Source organism: Chrysemys picta, chromosome 10 (genome assembly GCF_011386835.1).
Source record: "Chrysemys picta bellii isolate R12L10 chromosome 10, ASM1138683v2, whole genome shotgun sequence".
Classification (NCBI taxonomy): domain Eukaryota; kingdom Metazoa; phylum Chordata; order Testudines; family Emydidae; genus Chrysemys; species Chrysemys picta.
Genome location: NC_088800.1, coordinates 31,217,652 through 31,235,646, shown reverse-complemented (window position 1 = coordinate 31,235,646; position 17,995 = coordinate 31,217,652). Strand labels below are relative to the sequence as shown.

The following is a 17,995-nucleotide window of genomic DNA, read 5'->3' as shown; positions in this document are numbered from 1 at the left end:
TTATATGTAATCAGACCCACTCAGAGGTCTCTGCTGTTGGGATCAACATAGTGTGAGGCACTGTACATGAATGTACAAAGACATGGGGTGAAATCTTGGTCCTATTGAAGTCAATGACATCAGGATTTCACCACATTACTTTCCCTATTGTTTTATTTTTTTCAGACATTTTGTTAGTTGACCTTGCCTATTTTATTTATTTTTTTATAACTTTTTAAAACTTTTGGACCTCTTAAAAATAAATTGTCCTTGCCTATTGAGGGCATGTATTTATGTAAAACCAAATTTAATTTTGTAAAAGTGGCAAAATAACATCCCAGTCCCCTCCCATCAAACAATGAAATATTGTCTCAACCTCTTTTTTTCCCCTCACACCCGCCCAAAGGGCATCATCTCCTGGCAGAAATAAAGAGCTCCAGGGGCCAAAGCTTGGGTTGCAACTGGGGAATACTTGTTGTAGCTCAGGAAAGTGTGACTCATCCTATCCTGTAACAAACTGAGTTCCAGGCCCTGGGCAGCTGGGCATTGGCCAGGTCATGCATTTTTTCCCATCAACCATATGCTTTGCACTCGCAGCTGGCAGTGTAACATCACCTGAGGTTCCCTTATGCAGGGGAAGAATTTTCCGGCGGCTGGATAAGCCAGTTGTGTTTTTCTGAGCGGTACCAGATGTTGAGTTTCCAGTTGGAGAAGAAATCAGTGACTTAGTTTGTTACACTATGTAATCTCAGTCTTGGAACAGAGGTGATCATGTACAGCATATACGCAAGTCCCTCTTCCAGGAATCTCAACCAAAACACCAGTGCTGAATTCCTAAGGAGGAACTCTGCCCCAAGAATTGACACTCTTTAGAAAGACATGGGCAGAGAGCTGCTTTCAACAGCTCCCAAAACTAACCTGAATTGAAAACTAACAATGGTGCAGCATTTTTTCAAAGACTGGAAAGGCCTCTCCCACTAAAAAAAACCTTCTACAATTGTGTTACAGCACCACCTGGTGACTGATGCTGTAACAGCACCAGAGGATTGGGCCTTCATTTTTCTCTTCTGGCTGCTGCCAAAACTTGTATGAGAGGACCTGGTGAAGGGATAAAAACTGGGGTAATTGAAAATCAAAAGGCTTGCTGTAATAAAGGGATATAGTATATCTTGAATTCTCATATCCTGAAAGCCTTGAAGCTGTGTTAAGGCCATTTCTTCATTTGTTTGACTGCCACTTGCAGGTTGAGAGGAGAAGGAAGGCCAGTTTTGAGTAAGGATCCCAAAGGAAAACTCCTGATCTTGAAATATATTCATTTTCTCCAACTAACATGAATTGTATAGTTCACAGTCTTCTGGTCAGAGCTGTTTACTATTATAAATTTTGTAATGAAGCAGAAAACAGCAATCCCCTAGTGATTCTTGATGTAGCTTGTTATAATACCATGATGTGAAAAGTACCCTTTCACAGAAGCCTTTGAAGAAATCATTTACGTTTGTTTAGTAAATGCAATCTAAAGTAGAACTAATAGAAGAATGAGCTACTCATTCTCCTTTCCCTCCTCCTTATTTAACATCTGTAGCAACAGAAACAACAATTATGACTATTTACAGAGCACGGCACAGCCATTGTAAGTTCGCGTGGCAAGTGATGTTAGATGTTGTTTCATCAAGTTGATGGACGCAGCAGTGAAATGAGGACAGACACATGCATGGAATTAAGCAATTTTTATTCAACTCTAGCACAGGGGAGGGACACTATCCACCCATCACCTATATTCTCCTCTACAGGTATTTAATTGGTTCCGGTGCAGGGATTACAGGGCTCCTTACTGTTATAACCCTTAACTCAGGAACCCTTTCCTCAGCCTACCCCCAGGACTCAGCTCACTGAGTTCTAGCACCCTTCCCCCCCCACACACACACCCAAAGGAGGACAGAGGGTGCTAAAGGGTGCGGACCTCAGTCCAGGAGGCCACAAGGTCTTACCCTATCCTATGAGCCCAAGGCCCATCACCAAAGCCCAGATCTTTTACCTCTGGGAACGCTTCATTTTATTCTGTTAACTGTCTTGGAAAACGGCTGCAAGTTGCAACAAATTTACAACTGTGCTGGGGGGGAGGGGGGGGGGAGAGGAAAAGAGAGAGATCCCTATATAAATATAGTAAACACTGATGCCTATATAGACGTAACTGTATCTACCATTTTTTCACATTTCTATAAATGCACCCATTGCATGTGTCAAACAGAACTTTATTGGCAAATGTTAATTAAGTAGCAATTGACTTATTCCCAGATTTAAAGTGAGAAGCATAAAGTGTTCATCGCTCCATAAGGAAAAAGGCTGAATGAACAGATAAACTTTGAAGCATTTCCTAAAGATCAATGAACTAGGGCTTTGCTAGACCAATGGGGGAAATGAATTTCAAAATCAAATGTCCTGCCACTAGATATGCAAGTATAGAGTCCTGAGTGGATCTCAGTTTTGATGCGCAAGGAGGATTTGCTAGGACCCAAAATGTATAGGGTTTTACAGATCAATGTCAACATATTGAATTCCATCTGGAAGCAAACAGAGAGCCATTGTAGTCTTTCAAGCACTGATGTAATATACCTCCAGTTGCTAAACTCACTAAGCAGCAGGATCACAAATTCTGACCCACCTGCAACTTCCCAAGAAGTCTTCTAGGGTAGTACCATTTGTGTGCTTTACAGCAGTTCTGGGTCAAGTTCACAAAAGTCATGCATGCATAAATGTAGAAAGGTCTACATCTGAGCGAATTTGATAATCATTGAGCCAAATGCAGGTGAACAACATCTTGCTAAGGAAATATTGCTTTGCTACCAATGTAGTGCGTAATGTGATCCAGAAATTGTGAAATGTAGATGGTGCCAAATGACTATCCCACGTCCCCAGTTAAACCTCCTACTATGGACTTATTTCTTCTGTAAAGCCCACAGGCACTAACCAACTTCAGTCAAATACTGTCTTCCCCACCACAGCATTGTGTAAGAGGGCAGAAAAGCTCTTTCAACGGCTTCTTTGGGTTTCTCACTTCATCTTGTCATCTATGACTGTAAGCTGTGACTGGAACAACACAAAGCACATTGGTGTTTAACATGTAATTAATAATAATTGGATAAGCAACATAGCTGGGCTAATGGGTCAAAACTACCCTCCAAAAGCTGGCATCTCTGGCACCGGGTGCTGCCTCTTACTTCTGTGCAGATATGAATTCACCATGTCACACAACTTAAACACACAGCCTTACTACTCCTGTGCCCATCTGTGGAGCTGTAATTTATCAACTTTCACAGTCCAAAAATATTTTTTTTCTGGCCCATTGTCCTTTGTTTTAAGGATACTGAATGTTTGTTCTTCACAGAAGAATTGCAGCAACTTGCAAATGATGTATGAAATTAAAAATCCCTCTTCACTGCTCAAAGGCTAAATAATATATGTTGTGCTGTTTGCTATAATATTCATAGCCAGAAAAAATTCAAGTCCAGAAATGAGAGAGAAAATGGTATATAAACTTAAAAACAAATTCTCCCTGCCCTAGCCCCGCCTGCTGTCAGCCAGCTAGCTGGAATAGATTCTGCCAAAACCCTTCCAACTGCTTGGAAAATAAATGTGTTATTTCTTAGCTTTCTGAGATATGTTTAATACATGTCTTCAGGGTGATGGTTGGGCCAGGGAATGGTTTACCCACCTGATATATTGAATATAGCATTGGATTGCTTGCTCAGAGGTCAACAAGCAATAATAATAATAATACCTAGCTTTTATTTAACACTTTTCATCTTTAGATCTCAAAGCACTTTAGAGGAAGTCAATACCCTTGTCCTCATTTTACAGATGGGGAAACTGAGAAACAGAGAGGGGAAATGTCTTGCCCAAGGTCACCCAGCAGGCCAGTGGCAGAATCAGGAATTGAACCTAGGCCTCCTGAATCTTGATCCAGTGCCCTATCCACTAGACCTCACTGTCTAGTAATGGAAGGTCATAAGGTAGATTCTGTGGCAAAAATAATGGCTAGCTACTGTAATCTGCATGTCATGCCAGGGATACAGTATTTGCACCTTACCCATCAATAGTCTCATACCATTGTTTTCACAAATGGGGACACCCAACTTTTACAAAGTGCGCTGGTACATTTCAGAACAAAATCACTTTCAATGGGAAAGAGGCTGTGAAAATATCGTTGTGGGGTTTCAGGTTTGGGTCTCCGTTATTATTCGTATTATCATAGTGCCCAAGAGCCTTAGTTGTTGACCAGGACCCCAATGTGCTAGGCACTCTACAAACACAGAACAAAAAGACAGCCACTTGCCCCAAGGAACTGACAAACTCAGTATAAGACAAGAACCAACAGATGGGTACAGACAGATGGAGTACAACTAAAGAATGCGACAGTATTGTCGTCATGGTAGGCATTGGTCTCCGCATTCCAGCAGCCTAATCACTGTCAAGTTTTTTGTAGCCATCGTGGCAGAATTGGGTTTTGAGGAGGGACTTGAAGGTGGATAATGAGGTAGCTTTGTGGATGTTTACCTCCCAGGTGTGAAGGCAGTACAGAAGAAAGCCCAAAGGTGCTTTGTATGACAAGTTAACTAGTGGACAGTGGAGGCTGGCATCGTGGGCCAATTGGAGGCAAGTGCTGACAGCTTGATAGCAATTGATAGGTAGGATAGGGATTAATTATAAAGGGCTTTCTAAAAGTGAATACAAAGCAGCTTATGTTTGATGCAATAGAGAAGGGGGGAGCCAGTGGTTATATTTGTGCAGTTTAAAAGTAAGGACATGTTGCATTCACAATTGCACCTTAACTACATCTGTAATATCCTCAGTGCCCAAGTCTCTGGTGATAATGTATGAACAGAAAAGAACATGTTGACCAATATGCTGAAAAGCAACTAGTGTAGGGTTTTTTATAACTTGAGACTTCTTAAAGGGGCCTGATTTTCAGTAAATGCTGACCATCTGAAAATCATGCCATTTTCACAATTCCTTTTCGGAGTAGCATCATGTTTTAAGGGCTCTGTCTCTTTTCTAGGAACCAGTTGCTCCACCAGCCACAGACTGCTGGCTTTGTCTGCCCTTTCCATATTAAGAAAGCATAGGAAGGTGGTGTTCTTCTAACTCAATTCACTCCCTGAGCCAGACTCTCAGCTCCCTCTGATAGACGGTTTACTGAACTGCTGCCATCTAAATCCGCAGTCTTCTGCCTACATCTGGGGAAGCAGAAGTTACTCCAGAGCTCTCTCCGAGGGCTGTACACGAGGCAGTGCCCCCGGCCTCCAGCTCATTGGCAGCCTGGTAGTGAAAGAGATTCATTAGAGACATTGAGGAAGGCATGGGGATTCCCCTCACTTAGTAAGTTCCCCCCATCACTTGTTATGGCAGCAGCAGTTTGCAGCAGAGCCCAGGAGTAACATCAAAGGGCTCCCACTCTCAGAACCTCATGCTGGCACCCCTCAGACTGAATCATGCTTTGAAGATGAAAAGCACTATACAAGTGCTATGTGTTTTCTATTATGAGTAACGATAGCAAATGCAATGTGACCGTGTGTGTGTGTGAGCATGTTTTAGCAGAGATCTGTCACTTAAATAACTTGAAGTATAGAGAAAATATGCAGCCAACAATCCAGTTTGCCCAAATGAATGTGGGTTTACACATGCATACTAAGTACTCAACCATTTTTTACTCTTTTAATATGACTAACAGAATCAGTCAAGCTTGCTGTTGTCTGAGAACTAGGCCCGCACTTTGTATAAAGGCTTGTTAGGAGGGGACTTCATTTAAAAAAAAAATCATATCCAGGAAATAAACATGGAGGTTTTCTTACTACCTTTTAATAAAATCTCCTGGATTTACCTCATAAACCTATAAAATAGTAATATTCTGACTAAGAGTTAGGTATTGAGTATTTTTGCATATACCCAGGTCCATCTGTGTATTCTACACAAATGCTTGATTACTAATAGATTTGAATTAAAGTATATCTATCATGGGGGAACGGGAAGGGGGCATTAAAGCTATTGACTGGGTGGTAATATAATAACCACATTCCTTTCTTCTGCCAGCACCATGTTGCTCTGATCAATAGTTAGTCCAGTGCTGATAGTCCCATCAGAATACTGTAAATAGGGAAAAGCCTCAATTCTGTACTTCCACCCTCTCCCCCAACATCACCCACAGATAGGTAGTTTGCTTATTTTACTGGTCACATTCAGTGTAGGGAGGGGAGCCATACAGAAATTAGTCCTTCCTGTCTGTCACTAAATAGAAATTACTGCTTCTGCGATTGCTGGTTCAGCAAACTGAACAAGATGAATCAGCAAAAGCAGAACAGGAGTGTTTGTAAGTAAGAGCGAGGTTGATGAAATACTGCATGAGTTAGTTGACTCTTTGGTATGTTAGCCTACTCAGCAGGAAGGTGGGCCTGGCATGAAAAGCAAAAGAGAACTACAATGGGTCTTTGATAACACATTGCAGAGCTAGATGGGGAAATGAGTTCCCAGAAATGATCCCCCTTCCTCCTGCACTTTAATCCATCCATTCCACCTCCATTGTAGACAGCACTCCAGTTATCTTATTGTCGCTAATGTAGAAAGACATTCGATGCAGACCCTTTTTGCCTAATGTTTGACATCTTGTAGTTGGGAGAGGGATGGCTTCGGTCCCCTCCTTTTTTCTGAGTGTTTTTCTCTCTCTTTCATTGGTTGAATTATGAAGTGTGTTTACCAAAAAATGCAATAGATGGCTGGACATCACATGATCACCAAAAGCTTTGGTGGCACAATAAGTTTGCCATTGATGGACATGAATTGAATCTGGTTGGTGCTCAATCTGAATCCTTTTGGATTTGCTATGATGATGTCTCCTATCCACTGTTGTTCCGTTCCCTAGCTCAAGTCATCATTGGGTCACAAGATTTCTTCTGTCTTCCTTTCGGTCTTACCTAAGTATTTATACCACATGGATTACTATGGTATCAGAATCCAGGGGGCCCTACATCACCCCCTCATCACCTTTTATTTTCATGAGTGAGGGGAGGAAATTTTAGATGGGATTCTCTTCCTCCTTCTCTCCTTGGCCAGTGAGCAGCGCTGCCAGTCAGAACAAACACAATAACTTTGTGCTCTGGCTCCTTTAAAATTTATAACTAAACAGGAGCCTGCAGTGAAAAGGCCACATATATCTTCCAAAAAGTTTAGCAGTTATTTCCAAACAGCCTCCATATTTATGGAGCTTCCTTCCACATGCCAGTAGCTGAGCAGGCTCCTTTTGTCTGAATTGGGCCCTTAAAATGGAAAATATTTCAGCCTATTAGACTCTGCTTTGTATACACAGTAGGAGGGAGGAAAAAAACCCAGTTTATGGCCCTGCTCACGTGTGCACAGTAGCTCTCTTCATACTGTAGTGATAATCCACACAGACAAGAAAAGCTCTCAACATCCTTAAAGAACAAAAACAGTTGAAGACCAGTGAGTGTAAACTATGCTTTTCTCTTCAGAGAACTTTGCCGTCTAGGATTTTGTATGTATTTACTGAAACATCAGTGACCCTTTCTTTCTTCTGCCCGTGACTTTTGGGAGTAGCTATTTGAAAGATTGGTAGCTAGCAGGAAAAAATAAATTACATTCTCCTTCCCACATTTGCTTGTGTTTTATGGCTGATTTTCCTTCTCAATTTGCATGCTTTTCTAGGCTCTTTTATTTTCAAACAAAAAATACTGCCAGTCTTCAAACCCAGATGCTTTTGATATGAAAAGAGGAGAAATATGGCATAATCACTGCTGCAGCGGACTCCTCTCCCCAGCTACAGTTAAAAAAATAACAACAGTTCTTTCACTTTATTATTATGTGCTGCAGCTCGCAGGAAGCCCTGTAAAGCCTTTCTCAGTTCCTTAGGATAATGTTGCCATCAGCATTACTGAATATGGCACAAAGAGAGAGCTGTATCCCTCCATATTCTTTCCTTTTTTAAATCATCAGTAGTTTGAGAGAGTCTGTTTATGGTTTGGAAACTATTGTCCTCCTTGCAGTTCTATCCATTTTATTTTCTTTCCATAGGTGCACATATTGTAGCAAGTGCCATTAGCTTTTTCTTTAGCTATTGCCTGGAGACGTTACTCTTCCATGTGATGGTGGTTTTATTTCTCCCTCCCTCCCCCATTGCCCCAAGCTTATTTTTCAATCAATAGCAATTCCATTTCTGACTGTCAGAATTCCCTATTTCACACATGTATATTTAACTCCATCCGTGCCTCCATTTTTACAGCACATAACAATAGATGATGACAAAAGTGGCAATTAGAGCTAATTGTCTACTTCTCAGCGGTACCAAGCATCCACAACTCCCATTGAAGCGAGTTGGGAATGTTTAGCACCTCTGAAAAATCAGCATCAAATTTCACATTTATCTTAGTCACTGCACCATTTCTTCATTATAAATAATGCATCTGCATGTTTCCCCACAGTCTCACCAACCAGCCCTCTGTGCTGTCTTTAAACCAGAGCTTCCTGTTAATTAGCCCATCTTATTTTTATATTTTCCCCCATTTAGTTTAAAGTTATAAAATAAACTGTATTCTTAAATGTTGTGACTACCTAGGTGGCTATAGCTCATTTGTACCGAGTGAAGATATAAGGGATGTTGCTGAATTGATTTGACAGACTAAAGAAATATGAGAGGCTTTTTTGCTTCTTGTGGCATATTGTATTCCTTTTGTGATTTCATAAACAGCCATGGATATTTTTAGAAATGAAAGCCATTTCATGGAAAAGTTAGGCTAACTGTATTACTTGTTAATGGTATATAAACAGAACTCTGAAAAGGCGTTGCAATCTGAAGAAGCAAGACACTAAAAGGAAAAAAAAATACAGATATCTAGGGCACTAACTTATTTTCTTGAAAAACCCTCTTCACACATCACTTTATTTCTGGGCACATGTTATAAATTATTTAATAAGACAGAACAAAATTGGCTGCTATTAAACAAAACCTTGAACACCCAAAGAAGCTACAAACATTTGAGCTTCTTTGATTTTTATGCTCATGTCAATTGTACTTGCTTCTGTGCATGGACTCAAGAGACTACCCCTGAAGGTAAAAGATTCAATTTCTTGTCCTCTCTGATCAAATTGACAATAAAATTCTTCAGTGATATAATGGTTTTTGTGCTGTGGGCATTTGTTTACTGGAACTGGACTGAGACTGCTAACTTATCTTCATAGGCTACTGAACACCACTCAGACAACTTTCAGTCACTATCAGCCTGGATCAGATTCAAACCAATGACCTAGAAGTTAATGTAGTTGTGCTGCCTAACATAGCTTAGCATAACAGAACAGACGAGGACACACCGATTCAAAGCAGCACCAGGGATCCTACACGTGCCTGTCACAACGTATGGTGTACCTCATCCAGTACACAAACTGCCACAATAGCAACTGTGTAGGTGAAACCAGACAATCACTACACTCTCAATTGAACTCGCACAGGAAAATGACAAAAGATTGAAAGCATCACATCACCTGTTGGTGAACACTTTCGCAAAGCAAAAACTTTATACCTGACCTATCAGTCCTCATCCTCAAAGGAAACCTGCACAGCACATTCAAAAGACAAGCCAGGGAGCTTAAATTCATAACTTCGCTAGACACGAAAAAAATCCTGGACTGAATAGAGACACTGGATTTATGGCTTATTATAACGCTCTGTAACCCAGTAACAACCCCCGCAGCTGCTTTCCCTCCCTCTTCACTTCCCCCACATCCCCATGATTGGAGGGGTGTTAGCAGGCCACTTCATCTCGAATGGTCCCTTGAAATGGGACCACTTATGCTAAACAGTTGTTCCACCTTATATTTAGCAGTGACACTCTAAGATAGTTTCCCAGACCTGAAGAAGAGCTCTGTGTAGCTCAAAAGCTTGTCTCTCTCACCAACAGAAGTTGGTCCAATAGAAGATATCACCTCACTCACTTTGTGTCTCTCATATCCTGGGACCAAAATGGCTACAACAACTGCATATAGCATAGCAATAGCTTTTGCCACAGGAGTATTCCAGTCCCTCCCTGCACCAAGGCTAATTTCTCAACAGCATCTTTTAACTGAAGGCAGGGCTACGTTTAGACAATATGAGTCTGTCTACACTACAAACAATTTGCTGGTATAGCTATGTTATACCTGTAATATAGATGCAGTTATATCAGCAAAAGATTGCTTTTGTTCTACTGGCAAAAACACCTTTTGCTCATATAACTTTGTCTACATTAGGGGCTTTTGGCAGGATAAAAATGTTGTAAAACATCACACCCCCTGAATGACATTACTAAACTGGGAAAAGTGTTTAGCATAGATCTGGGCTGAGGTCCTAGGCTGTGTGGTCCCCATTTGGTGTGGAAGTGGCTCCAGCTTTTCCCTTAGGAGTGCACTAAGACTCCTGTACTTCTCAATTCTCTCCAGACAGTTTCCCCAGTACTTACCTCAGGGATTATCCACTATGACAGGAGGACTAGGACCACTGCACTCTTTCTTGCTTGCCACACAGATTTCTCTGCTCGCCTGGTGTTTGCAGGGACCCCCCAGGGCAATGGGACGTGGAATTAAGTCCATGTTGAACTGTATGGGGTGGTTCACTCTTCTGGGAACTATTGTTTCAGGCTGCCTGCAGACTCAGGCAGACATCACAGCATTGTTTACACTTGGTCATAGAATCATAGAAGTGTAGGACTGGAAGGGACCTCGAGAGGTGATCTAGTCCAGTCCCCTGCACTCAAGGCAGGACTATGTAATGATTAGACCATTCCTGACAGGTGTTTGTCTAACCTGTTCAGTCCAAGTGTATACATCTTTGATAAACAAAGCATCTCCTCAATTTTTTCCACTGTCTGTCCTTCCTGAGCAAGCTGTACCCTTCTATATCAATATTCCAGCCACGTGTATTATTCCACCAAGTCTCTATGATGCCAATTATGTCATAGTTGTGTTTATTCACTAGTATTTCTAGTTCTTTCTGTTTAGTCCCCTACTTCTTACATTAGTATACAGACATCTAAGATCCTCATTTGATTTCTTCTCTGTGTTTCCTCATCTCCCCTTTGTCCCTGCTATAATGGCCCATGCGCATGCCTCCCCCCACCCTCCCTCTTAGATTCCTACCCTTCTACCAGGTCTCCATGTTTTTAAGTTGGATTTTGTCTCCTGCCTCCATCAAACCTAGGTTTAAGCACTCCTCACTAATATCCAGGTACTCTCCCCCTTCCTTGATAGCTGGACCCCATCTTTGCTCAGCAATCCTTCTTCCCAGAACAGCATCCTGTCATGTTGTCAAGTTTTCCTTCGTAACCATGACAGCTAGAAATTTACTTTTTTTAATGGAAGCTAAGATTCTGATATAAACACTTTACTCCCGGGGCTCTAGGCATGAGTCTATAATGCTAATGCCTTAATCCAGCCCTGGCTGCAGGCTGGGATCAGACTCCCTTCAGAACACTTAAATGGGCTAGCATAGTCATGCTATACTAATGGCCTAAATTTCCTTTCTTTCTCATCATAAAATATGACACGTGATCTTCGTTTCTCTTCTATAGCCTGCCACCCCCAGTGAGCTGTGAAAGACAGAGAACAGGATTCAAATGCTGATCCCCTATATAGCAATGTCTCACTGCTCAGTCACTAGCATGGCTATCAAGTTGTTTAATGACCTGTAATAGTGCATTTGGCTGGATTTTCTGTATAATTCATAAGTGGGGATATTGTCCCTCTGGATTTATCTGACACATGGATTTTGTTGTTCCTAATGAGATCTTCACAGGCTGTCAATTATTTATGTAGTTTAAGTGAAATACACAGAATGGGGTTGCTATACTTCAAAATGTTAGGAAAGGAATCATCCCTGATTCCATGTCTCATACCCATATTTTCTCCTTTGTGTCTGTTGTAAAAAGGCTGTAAGTGACATTGCAGGGGGTTTAGAAGTGAAAAAAGAATTAATCCCAGTACTCTTTTTAATTATACCTCTAGCCCAATATAACTCTGTCCTCAGGAGCCAAAAAATCATACCGCGTTATAGGTGAAACCACCTTGTATCGAACTTGCTTTGATCCACCAGAGTGCGCAGCCCCGCCCCCCTGGAGCGCTGCTTTACTGTGTTATATCCAAATTCCTGTTGTATTGGGTCGTGTTATATCAGGGTAGAGGTGTACCTTGCAAACGGAATACAGTAATCAAATAGCATCAGCTTTCACAGAAACAGAAGCATGGGAGACAAAGGGGGAAAAGAGATTTCCAACTTTATTTTGGTGTATTGTGTGAACTCTCTTCTACTGTAATTCACAGGTAAATGCAGACATGTTGTCATTTAGCTATTGTGTGCAGTAGAGAGCTTAGTGCAAGGCATGCATGGGATTGAATGCAAGCAGCGTTGTGTAAACATTTATCCAAAGCCGAAAACTAAACTATCCTTTAAGGACATTTAAGATTGTTCTTTGAATCTTGTCTGAACCTTGACAGCTCTATTCTGCTGGTTTTTTGTTTTGTTTTTGTACTTGCTATAAATGTGCATGTTGTTCTCCTCCTCCTTGTCCAGTCATACAGGCTGTATGACGGGCTCGTCTGCATAACTCTTTGTAACGGAAGACTTCAAAAGATTGGCTCAGAGCTTCCATCCATTAATGTTAATGTGCTGATTCTCTGTAGCCCTTTACCATGTGTAGTTATTTATATCAATGCAAAGCATGACCAAGTCAGAGTGGTAGCATTTTAAGCCTGCTTTGCATTCACTTTGTACTGATATAAAGGACTACACAAGGGACATATCTATACTGCCCCGAAGATTGGACTATGGGGTGTGAATAGCAATGCACACTAAAGAGCTGCACTGTTACTTCCCTGGGTGGATGCTGCAGATGCAAACGAAAAGGTTTCTATTTTGCATTTACATAGCCATCTTCAAACAGGACTTTATTAAAGGTGAACTCTGAACATTTCAGTTCATGCCCGCAGCATCCACATGGGGGAGAAACAGCACAGCACTTTTGAGCGCATTGTTATTCGCACCCCTGTAGTCTGAGCTGTGGGACCAGATGGACATGCCCCTTGGTGAGGGCAGCAGGGACTCAAGTCCTGTGTTTCATATAGTAACTGACATGTATGTGTCAAGAACTGTCTGTGCAAAAGATTCCACTTTAAGGGAACACACTACAAGTCTTAACATGGACTATGCACTTGCCAAAGTATTAAGCACTCAAGTCCGTCTCTGATCTTTATGTACAAGAAGATAATGTATGCTTGGAGAACTGTATCAGTAAGATTATTCATACAGAGCTCATAATGCTAACACTTTTGATGCCGTTAAGCTGCTATCTCCACATCCTTATTGGTTAGGGTTACCATAATCCAGCAAGCAAAAAAGAGGACGGGAGGAGCCCCGCCCCTGTCCTGCCCTAGCCCCGCCCCTGCCCCTCCCACTTCCCCCCCTCAGAACCCCCAACCCTCCCCCCGCTCCTTGTCCCCTGACTGCCCCCTCCTGGGACCCCTGCCCCTAACTGCCCCCCAGGACTCCACCCCCTACCTAAGCCTCCCTGCCTCTTGTCCCCTGACTGCCCCCTCCTGAGACTCTCCCCCCACCTACCTGGCCCCCTAGGACTCTACCCCCTACCTGTACCCTGACTGCCCCAACCCTTATCCACACCCCCACCCCCAGACAGACCCCTGGGACTCCCACGCCCCATCCAACCACTCCCCACCCCCTGACAGCCCCCCCCCAGAACTCCCGACCCATCTAAACCCCTCTGCTCCCTATCCCCTGATTACTCCGATCCCTCTCCCCACTTCTGCCCCCTGACAGGCCCCCCCAGAACTCCCAACCCCCCCCTTGTCCCCTGACTGCCCCCTCCTGGGACCCCTGCTCCTAACTGCCCTCCAGAACCCCAGCCCCTACCTAAGCCTCCCTGTTCCTTGTCCCCTAACTGCCCCCTCCTAAGACCCCCCCCCCTATTGCCCCCCAGGACCCTACCCCCTACCTGTACCCTGACTGCCCAAAACCTTATCCAGCCTCCCCCAGAAAGCCCCCCTCCGAACTCCCAACCCCCCCGTCTCTTGACTGCCCCCTCCTAAACCTCCCTGCCCCTTCTCCGACCCCCTTGTTGTTGGCCTTTCTTCACCTAATGTCTCGGTGAACTTGCTCAGGAACTGCCTGAGCTGCTGGGCAGCAGCGGGGGAGGAGCCCCAGACTGCCGGAGCCGATCTGCGATGCAGGGAGGGAGGGAGAGAGGGAGGAGGAGGAGCCCTCTCTGGCTGAGTGTCAGAGCCCCAAGTAAGTGACACCAGCTGGCAGCACTGTTAGCTGCGCGTGCTCTGCATGGGGGGGAAGTCCGGACATTTACAAATTCCCCCCGGATGCTATTTTTAGCTTAAAAAGCCGGACATGTCCGGGGGAATCCGGATGAATGGTAACCCTATTATTGGTTGAATCCACTGCCCACACTCTCCAAAACTGAAACCAGTGGCACAAGCCAAGTGAAGAAAAGTGGATTTTAACTCTCACGGGGAGGAAAAACCAGTGCAGTTAATTACTAAATGCTTTCTCATGGTCTTTGCTCATTCAAATTTTGCAATGTGATTATGCATTTAAAAGTGTGATTAGATTTAGATTGTAGGCTAGGTAGGACAGAGACCAAGTCTGCCTTTGTCTTATACGGGATCTAGCACATAGGTAAATATAAGTAAATCCCTTGCTCCACCAATATTCTATGCTCGTCATAGAGATTTAAGAAACACATACAAAAAGAGTGAGCGTTCCCATGCACTGTCTATATAAAGGAATTTGTAAACGAGAAATGGCATAGAAAGACTAGCACAGCTGGTAGTGAAGGAAAGCCTGCTTGTGCCTTGCACTGTGGAATTTATATGTGAAGTAGTCATTTTTTAAAATGAGACCACCAGAATGCTCCTCTATACCTGGGGAATTTGGGCTACCTGCTGGATACGTGCCAGTTCGCTTTTCCAGTGTACTTAAATCTTTTTTAAGACCGCAAAAATTTCAGTGTTGATGTGATTTGGTAATTCAAGCTACTTTATTTTATTTTGCTCCTACCTAGCTTGTTTTCCTCAACCCCATTATTCACACTGTTTTAGTTTGTGACTCCTCTTTGCTCTCCCCTTCTACTCATCAATCGGGAGTATTGCAAGGTAAGGAACATTTGTAGAACAAAGATGCAAGCCTTGCTTCTTTCACTGTAAAACTGACCAGATGGCATTAATCACACCAGAACCACAGGAGAGTGTTGTTTTATCACACAAGGTGAAGCCCTGAAAAATACCCAAGCCCCATTTAAGATTCTTGGCTCATGAAAAACATCAAAATACAACTGTGTCCACTCTTCATGGAAACCACGGCTTCTTTCAGAGCAGAGAACCCACCAAACTCCCTTGAAAAATACAGGAGCCTGCTCAATCTTCAGAAAGCCAACATTTCACAAAGCAAACCTCTCCAGTTCTCATCCTACCTCCAACCACCCTTCCTGGCAAAACTATCAAAGTAACGACAGCCAGTCTCCAACAATGGAATGTGTACCAACACTCTGGGTGCTTTGGGCAGAAGCTATATCTCAGTGCTCATACTACATGCTACTGCTAGAGTAGATGCTCAGCATGACAATGGTTCCTAACATTCCTCTCCAACATTACCCGGTGATGGGTAACTTCTCACCCTCAAAAACACTTCCCCTACGGCTGCTCTTCTCATAATTTCACTTCCCTGAAATGTTATGACATGTCCCTCTGCCCTACCGCTTAACCCTAGGTGAAAATTTGACCACAAAAAATTAATTCATGTTGTTTTTACCTCGCTTTAAGGCTCTCACTGATTTTTTTTCATGCCTGCCTAAGTGAACATTGCACCCATTTTGTGCATTCAGAACTCCCACCTGTGTGCACAGGCAGAGGGATACCCAGCTAATCTGCTTTTTCCATGCAAATAGCTGTGTGTCAATATCAATGTCAGTGCTATATGGTGGGCACCTAATATCAGAGGGTAGGGCTGACTTTTTTAAATGCATTGATAATTGGTATCATTCAAACTGTGCATAGGAAGGAAGATGATTAATGTACAGTCTCTTCTTTTTCAGATTTCTCAGGGGACATATTTTCACTTATTCACACCTTCTACTGTGGCAAAAATGGACTATTTTCCTCACCGAAAACCAGCAGTATAATGCCCATCTGATACATGCCTCAAGGAACTCTTATTTAAAATCTGTTGAAAGTAAGTCAATGAACAACTTGCTTAAAGATAGCTTTAGTCGGCTGTATGGCTATTTGTGGCTCAAGAATAAGCATAAACTAATATTAGCAGTCTGGCTTTAAGCTATTGGGGGAAATAAAAATGAGCAATGAAGCAGTCATTGAAGTTGTGCTGTTCCCTGACTATTTGGTGCCAGTGCACGTCACAAATGTTTTATGTACCCTGACTATCCATCATGTTAGAAGTTCACTGCAACAAACTGTAAATCAGCAGCTCAGTTGTTGCAAGTGTACAATGTGAACTAGAAGATTATCTGCATTGTAAATGAAGATTTGGATTCCTGTTGCTGTGACAGTTAATTTTAGAATTGGCGATGTAGAAGTGGGGACTATAGACCACTTGCTGTTTCCTATATTGTGTATAGAGCCACTCTACTTCTGCTTTTATTGTGATGGTAGCTGAAACATTCTGCAGTTCTTTGTGACTTTAGATCTAAGTGGAAGGCTTGACATTTATATATTGTGACAAAGTTCTGTCCTTGACTCCGTGGGTCCTGCATTTCCTGGCGGATTTTGCTAGCTTCAGGGGCTCACTGTGACCATCCACGTAGCCCTTCTCTCTCTAGAGGCAAGGGTCACAGCTTACTGAGCCATTTTCATCATAAGCCAACAAGGGAAGTGAGGAGAAGCAACCCTCCCTCGCACAGTCTCTGTTGTCTCCCAGTCTCAGTGATTAATCAGGGAGGGGAGGGGGAACCCAGGCCCGCCCTCTACTCCGGGCTCCAGCCCAGGGACCCTAAAATTAGCAGCTATGGTAGCTGACTTTGGAAATAGGACATGTACAATTCCCTGGGCCACTTCCCCACAGCAGCCCCCCACTCAATATCTCCTTCACCGTTACCTCAGGGCCTCCTTCCTTGCACCTGATATGGATTCGTACTACTTAATTCCTCCAACAGCACAGCTCCCTCCTATAGCTCCTGACACCCACACCTCACTGACTAACTGAGAAGTTTTTAACTAGTTCCATCCAGCCCCTGATTGGCTTCAAGTGTCCCAATCAATCTAGCTATCTCCACTGCCTTCTAGAAGGATCTTAATTGGCCCCAGGTGTTTTGATTAACCTGGAGCAACTGCCATTTGGTTACCATGGTACCAGGGATTTGTTTAGCCTGGGGCTAACATACCTGTTCCTCACTACTTTACTGTAGCCATCTTGCCTTGCCCCATCAGAATATGCACGCCTAAATTGGTCAAGACTGGAAAAAAAACACACACCTGACTAATGTAGCAATGCTGATGTACACCCCCGCGCCCCAGTGCAGACACAGCTATGTCAGTAGAAAAGTGCTTCCATCAGTGTAGCTAACATCATTCAGGGAGGTGGTGTTCCTATATTAACAGGGAAAAAAACCCTCTGTCAGTGTAGGTTGTGCTTCCACAACGGTGCTATGCCGACATAGCTGTGAGGGTTAGCCTCCATAATGTAGACTTAATCTCTTTTAAAAAATGCAACTACGCTTTAAAAATCCAGTAACGATAGATCGACAAAGGCCATACTGAGGCCATAATTCAGAACTCAGGTGCACATGTACAGTTATCTGGCAATATGTGCACATGAGAGATGCATAGCAATGGGCATATACAAGGTCAGTGTTCTGTCCAGAATCACTTCTTAATCCAAAAAGGAGAGGAGAATAGAAAAAGAATGTATTTTACTGTTCTCAGGCAGTTTGTTTCTTGTAGGATCCAGCAAATT

General features: G+C 43.0%; 1 protein-coding gene across 12 annotated transcripts in view; it reads left to right on the top strand.

Annotated features, from left to right (window-relative positions):
- The window catches only part of OTUD7A (OTU deubiquitinase 7A), a 280,943-nt gene that overhangs the window by 101,813 nt on the left and 161,135 nt on the right, over window positions 1–17,995 (top strand). For 10 of the 12 annotated variants that reach the window (XR_010590748.1, XR_010590745.1, XR_010590747.1 and 7 more), the window contains one exon: window positions 16,122–16,258. The exons of the other annotated variants lie outside the window; for them this stretch is intronic. The gene's annotated coding sequence lies outside the window, so the exon portion shown is untranslated. The remainder of the gene's footprint in view (window positions 1–16,121; window positions 16,259–17,995) is intronic. 12 annotated transcript variants of the gene reach the window in all.